Source organism: Arachis stenosperma, chromosome 9 (assembly GCF_014773155.1).
Source record: "Arachis stenosperma cultivar V10309 chromosome 9, arast.V10309.gnm1.PFL2, whole genome shotgun sequence".
Lineage (NCBI taxonomy): Eukaryota > Viridiplantae > Streptophyta > Magnoliopsida > Fabales > Fabaceae > Arachis > Arachis stenosperma.
In genome coordinates, this window is record NC_080385.1 from 134930879 (window position 1) to 134937502 (window position 6624).

Sequence of the window (6624 nt, forward strand, 5' to 3'; positions counted from 1 at the left end):
GATAGGTGAGGGGTTTTTGGGGAAGAGGTGTTGAGGTGATTGGTGAATGGGGGAAGAAGAGAGAGAGTGATGGTAGGGTCCTGTGGGGTCCACAGATCCTGTAGTGTCAAGGAAAAGTCATCCCTGCACCAAATATTGCTCAAAATCACGTTTTGAGCCATTTCTGGCGTTAAACGCCGGGCTGGTGCCCATTCCTGGCGTTTAACGCCAGGTTCTTGCCCTTTACTGGCGTTTAACGCCAGTCTGGTGCCCCTTTCTGGCGTTAAACGCCCAGAATGGTGCCAGACTGGGCGTTAAACGCCCAACAGCTAGCATTACTGGCGTTTGAACGCCAGTTTCTTCTCCTCCAGGGTGTGCTGTTTTTCTTCCTGTTTTTCATTCTGTTTTTGCTTTTTTCATTGTTTTTGTGACTTCTTATGATCATCAACCTACAAAAAGATAAAATAACAAAAGAAAATAATTAATTATAAAACATTGGGTTGCCTCCCAACAAGCGCTTCTTTAATGTCATTAGCTTGACAGAGGGCTCTCATGGAGCCTCAGAAATGCTCAGAACCGTGTTGAAACCTCCCAACACCAAACTTAGAGTTTGAATGTGGGGTTTCAACACCAAACTTAGAGTTTGGTTGTAGCCTCCCAACACCAAACTTAGAGTTTGACTGTGGGGGCTCTGTTTGGCTCTGTTTTGAGAGGAGCTCTTCATGCTTCCTCTCCATGATGACAGAGGGATATCCTTGGGCCTTAAACACCAAGGATTTTTCATTCACTTGAATGATTAACTCTCCTCTGTCAACATCAATCACAGCCTTTGCTGTGGCTAGGAAGGGTCTGCCAAGGATGATGGATTCATCCATGCACTTCCCAGTCTCTAGGACTATGAAATCAGTAGGAATGTATTGGTCTTCAACTTTAACCAGAACATCCTCTACAAGTCCATGGGCTTGTTTTCTTGAGTTGTCTGCCATCTCTAATGAGATTCTTGCAGCTTTCACCTCTAAGATCCCTAATTTCTCCATTACAGAGAGGGGCATGAGGTTCACACTTGACCCTAAGTCACACAAGGCCTTCTTGAAGGTCATGGTGCCTATGGTACAAGGTATAGAAAACTTCCCAGGATCCTGCCTCTTTTGAGGCAGTTTCTGTCTAGACAAGTCATCCAGTTCTTTGGTGAGCAAGGGAGGTTCATCCTCCCAAGTCTCATTTCCAAATAACTTGTCATTTAGTTTCATGATTGCTCCAAGGTATTTAGCAACTTGCTCTTCAGTAACATACTCATCCTCTTCAGAGGAAGAATACTCATCAGAGCTCATGAATGGCAGAAGTAAGTCCAATGGAATCTCTATGGTCTCATTTTGAGCCTCAGATTCCCAAGGTTCCTCATTGAGGAACTCAGAGGAGGTTGGTACACGCCCACTGAGGTCTTCCTCAGTGGCGTCCTCCTCCTCTCTTTCCTCTCCATATTCGGCCATGTTGATGGCCTTGCACTCTCCTTTTGGATTTTCTTCTGTATTACTTGGGAGAGTACTAGGAGGGAGTTCAGTAACTTTCTTGCTCAGCTGACCCACTTGTCCTTCCAAATTTCTGATGGAGGACCTTGTTTCATTCATGAAACTTTGAGTGGTCTTTATTAGATCAGAGACCATTGTTGCTAAGTCAGAAGTATTCTGCTTAGAACTCTCTGTCTGTTGCTGAGAAGATGATGGAAAAGGCTTGCCATTGCTAAACCTGTTTCTTCCACCATTATTGTTATTGAAACCTTGTTGAGGTCTCTCTTGATTCTTCCATGAGAGATTTGGGTGATTTCTCCATGAAGAATTGTAGGTATTTCCATAAGGTTCTCCTAGGTAGTTCACCTCTTCCATGGAAGGGTTCTCAGGATCATAAGCTTCTTCCTCAGATGAAGCATCCTTAGTACTGTTTGGTGCATTTTGCATTCCAGACAGACTTTGAGAAATCAAATTGACTTGTTGAGTCAATATCTTGTTCTGAGCCAATATGGCATTCAGAGTGTCAATCTCAAGAACTCCTTTCTTCTGACTAGTCCCATTGTTCACAGGATTCCTTTCAGAAGTGTACATGAATTGGTTATTTGCAACCATTTCAATCAATTCTTGAGCTTCTGCAGGCGTCTTCTTCAGATGAAGAGATCCTCCAGCAGAGCTATCCAAGGACATCTTGGATAGTTCAGAGAGACCATCATAGAAAATACCTATGATGCTCCATTCAGAAAGCATGTCTGAGGGACATCTTCTGATTAACTGTTTGTATCTTTCCCAAGCTTCATAGAGGGATTCTCCATCCTTCTGTCTGAAGGTTTGGACTTCCACTCTAAGCTTACTCCATCTTTGTGGTGGAAAGAACTTTGCCAAGAAGGCATTGACTAGCTTTTCCCAATAGTCCAGGCTTTCTTTAGGTTGAGAATCCAACCATATTCTAGCTCTGTCTCTTACAGCAAAAGGAAATAGCATCAGTCTATAGACCTCAGGGTTAACCCCATTAGTCTTGACTGTGTCACAGATTTGCAAGAATTCAGCTAAAAACTGATGAGGATCTTCCATTGGAAGTCCATGGAACTTGCAATTCTGTTGCATTAGAGAAACTAATTGAGGCTTAAGCTCAAAGTTGTTTGCTCCAATGGCAGGGATAGAGATGCTTCTCCCATAGAAGTCGGGAGTAGGTGCAGTAAAGTCACCCAGCACCTTCCTTGCATTGTTGGCATTGTTGTTGTTTTCGGCTGCCATGGGTTCTTCTTCTTTGAAGAATTCGGTCAGGTCCTCTAAAGAGAGTTGTGCTTTGGCTTCTCTTAGCTTTCGCTTCAAGGTTCTCTCAGGTTCAGGGTCAGCTTCAACAAGAATGCCTTTGTCTCTGCTCCTGCTCATATGAAAGAGAAGAGAAAAAGAAAATGTGGAATCCTCTATGTCACAGTATAGAGATTCCTTGAAATGTCAGAGGAAAAGAGAAATAGACAGAAGAAGGAGAAGAAGAATTCGAACTTTAATTAGATAAGGTTCGAATTGTGCATTTAGAAGGAGTGGTACTCCATAAATAGAAGGATGTGAGAAGGAGGGAAGAGGATTTTCGAAAATTCAATTAAAATATTTTGAAAACATTTTGAAAATTTGATTGATAATTTTCGAAAATTCAAAGTGAAAAAGAAATCAAGTGATTTTTGAAAAAGATTTTGAAATTAGAAATTAAAAAGATTTGATTGAAAACTAATTTGAAAAAGATATGATAAAAAAAATATGATTGAAAGGTTATTTTCTTAAAAAGATGTGATTGAGAAGATATGATTTGAAAACCATTTTAAAAGATATGTTTTGAAAACTATTTGAAAAGATATGATTTTAAAAACTAATGACTTGCCTAACAAGAAAAGATATGATTCAAACATAAAACCTTCCTTAATAGAAAAGGCAAAAAAATGTTCAATCAAATCATTAATTGTTAGTAAGTATCTTTGAAAAAGGAAAGAAATTAATTTTTGAAAACATTTGAGTGAAAAGATTTGATTTGAAAAAGATTTGATTTTGAAAAACTCGAAAAAAAATTGATTTGAAAACAAAATCTTCCCCCTAGCACCATCCTGGCGTTAAACGCCCAGAATGGTATACATTCTGGCGTTTAACGCCCAAAATGCTACCTCTTTGGGCGTTAAACGCCCAACCAGGTGCCCTGGCTGGCGTTTAAACGCCAGTCTGCCTTCTTCACTGGGCATTTTTGAATGCTCAGCTTTTTCTGTATAATTCCTCTGCAGTGTGTTCTGAATCTTCAATCCCTTGTATCATTGACTTGAAAAGACACAAATTAAAAATATTTTTGGATTTTTAATAATTAAAATGCAACAAGAATCAAATGACAATGCATGCAAGACACCAAACTTAGCAGTTTGTATACTACTGACACTAACAATATGAGAATGCATATGGGACACACAAAATACTTCAAGTCAATAGAATTCAAAGATCAAAACAAAGAACTATATGCATGAATTCGAAAAATATAGCAAAACATGTATTTGACACCAAACTTAAGATGAGACACTAGACTTAAACAAGAAATATCAAATATTTTTAGTTTTTTTTTTTGAGTTTTGTAAATTTTTTTGTATTTTTCGAAAATTAAGTGGAAAAAGGTATCAAAATTCTTAATGAGAATTCCAGGAATCAGTGCAATGCTAGTCTAAGACTCCGGTCCAGGAATTAGACATGGCTTCACAGCCAGCCAAGCTTCCAAAGAAAGCTTCGGTCCAAAACACTAGACATGACCAAAGGTCAGCCAAGCCTTAGCAGATCACTGCTCCAAGAGCAAAATTGATGAGAATCAACAAGCTCTTGTGGTGATAAGTTGAAACCTCGGTCCAATCAGATTAGACATGGCTTCTCAGCCAGCCAGATTTCAACAAATCATCATGAAACTCTAGAATTCATCTTCAAGAATTTCGAAAAAAAATACCTAATCTAAGCAACAAGATGAACCGTCAGTTGTCCAGCCTGAACAATCCCGGGCAATAACACCAAAAATTTGATGTTGTTGCCGGATCTTGGCACTGATGTTACCAAAGGCTTGCTCAAAACTAGAACAATCCCCGGCAACGGCGCCAAAAACTTGGTGCGCGAAATTGTGAACTATACTTTTTCACAACTCTCATAATCCCTGGTAATGGCTCCAAAAACGTGGTAGCCCAATACCATGGCATTACACAACTTCGCACAACTAACCAGCAAGTGCACTGGGTCGTCCAAGTAATAAACCTTACGTGAGTAAGGGTCGATCCCACGGAGATTGTTAGTATTGAAGCAAGCTATGGTCATCTTGTAAATCTTAGTCAGGCAAACTCAGATATATATGGTGATGAACGAAAATAACATAAAAGATAAAGATAGTGATACTTATGTAATTCATTGGTAGGAACTTCAGATAAGCGCATGAAGATGCCTTCCCTTCCGTCTCTCTGCTTTCCTACTGTCTTCATCCAACCCTTCTTACTCCTTTCCATGGCAAGCTCGTATAGGGTCTCACTGTTGTCAGCAGCTACCTCCCATCCTCGCAGTGAAAGCTAATGCTCAATACTCTGTCACAGTACGGCCAATCACCGGTTCGGTTCCCTCCCCTACCGGAATAGAATAACTCTTTTGCGTCTGTCACTAACGCCCAGTAGGTTACAGGTTTGAAGCACGTCACAGTCATTCAGTCATTGAATCCTACTCAGAATACCACAGACAAGGTTAGACCTTCCGGATTCTCTTGAATGCTGCCATCAGTTCTTGCCTATACCACGAAGACTCTGATCTCACGGAATGGTTGGCTCGTTTGTCAGGCGAGCACTCGGTTGTCAGGCGATCAACCATGCATCGTGCAATCAGGAATCCAAGAGATATTCACCAAGCCTCAAATGCTTGTAGAACAAGAGTGGTTGTCAGTCACCTTGTTCATGAGTGAGAATGGTGATGGGCGTCAATCATCACCTTCATCATGTTGAAGAACAAGTGATATCTTGGATAAAGAACAAGCGGAATTTGAATGAAAGAACAATAGTAATTGCATTAATACTCGAGGTACAGCAGAGCTCCACACCTTAATCTATGGTGTGTAGAAACTCCACCGTTGAAAATACATAAGCATAAGGTCTAGGCATGGCCGAATGGCCAGCCTCCCAATGATCTAAGAACTGAAATGTCCAAAGATGATCTAGAGATCTAAAAGTGATCAAAAGATTTCTATACAATAGTAAAAGGTCCTACTTATAAGAAACTAGTAGCCTAAGGTGTACAGAAATGAGTAAATGACATAAAAATCCACTTCCGGGCCCACTTGGTGTGTGCTTGGGCTGAGCAATGAAGGAATTTCGTGTAGAGACCTTTTCTGGAGTTAAACGCCAGCTCTCATGCTAGTTTGGGCGTTTAACTCCAAATTTTATGCCAGTTCCGGCGTTTAACGCTGGGATTCCTTGAGGTGACTTTGAGCGCCGGTTTGGGCCATCAAATCTTGGGCAAAGTATGGACTATTATATATTACTGGAAAGCCCAGGATGTCTACTTTCCAACGCCGTTAAGAGCGCGCCAATTGGGCTTCTGTAGCTCCAGAAAATCCGCTTCGAATGCAGGGAGGTCAGAATCCAACAGCATCTGCAGTCCTTTTTGGTCTCAGAATCAGATTTTTGCTCAGGTCCCTCAATTTCAGCCAGAAAATACCTGAAATCACAGAAAAACACACAAACTCATAGTAAAGTCCAGAAAAGTGAATTTTAATTAAAAACTAATAAAAATATACTAAAAACTAACTATATCATATCAAAAACATACTAAAAACAATGCCAAAAAGTATACAAATTATCCGCTCATCAATGCTTTCAATTGGTTGTTTTGGATTTTATTATCTCTTATTGCTTTTCTATGCTTCTATTTTGTGCCTACCAAGTGTTTGATAAAATGCTTAGAAGGATGTTAGAGTAGGATTTTATGCTCTTGGCTTGGGTTGGTAACTTATGAACTCTTGAGTTACTAATGTCCAAGTAATTGATGATTGGGAGCCATTAAATCTAGTTCTCACCAATTGAAGTGGTGGAGAGCTAGGACTTATGGACTTGGTTCAATATAGCTCATTTAACTTTCCTTTACTACT

General features: G+C 40.1%; 1 non-coding gene across 1 annotated transcript; it reads left to right on the plus strand.

Moving 5' to 3' along the window:
- Nucleotides 1–2228: 2228 nt before the first annotated feature.
- Nucleotides 2229–2336, plus strand: LOC130953400 (small nucleolar RNA R71). The gene has a single exon (XR_009075570.1). It is a non-coding gene; the product is annotated as a small nucleolar RNA R71 (small nucleolar RNA).
- The last annotated feature ends 4288 nt before the right edge of the window (nucleotides 2337–6624 follow it).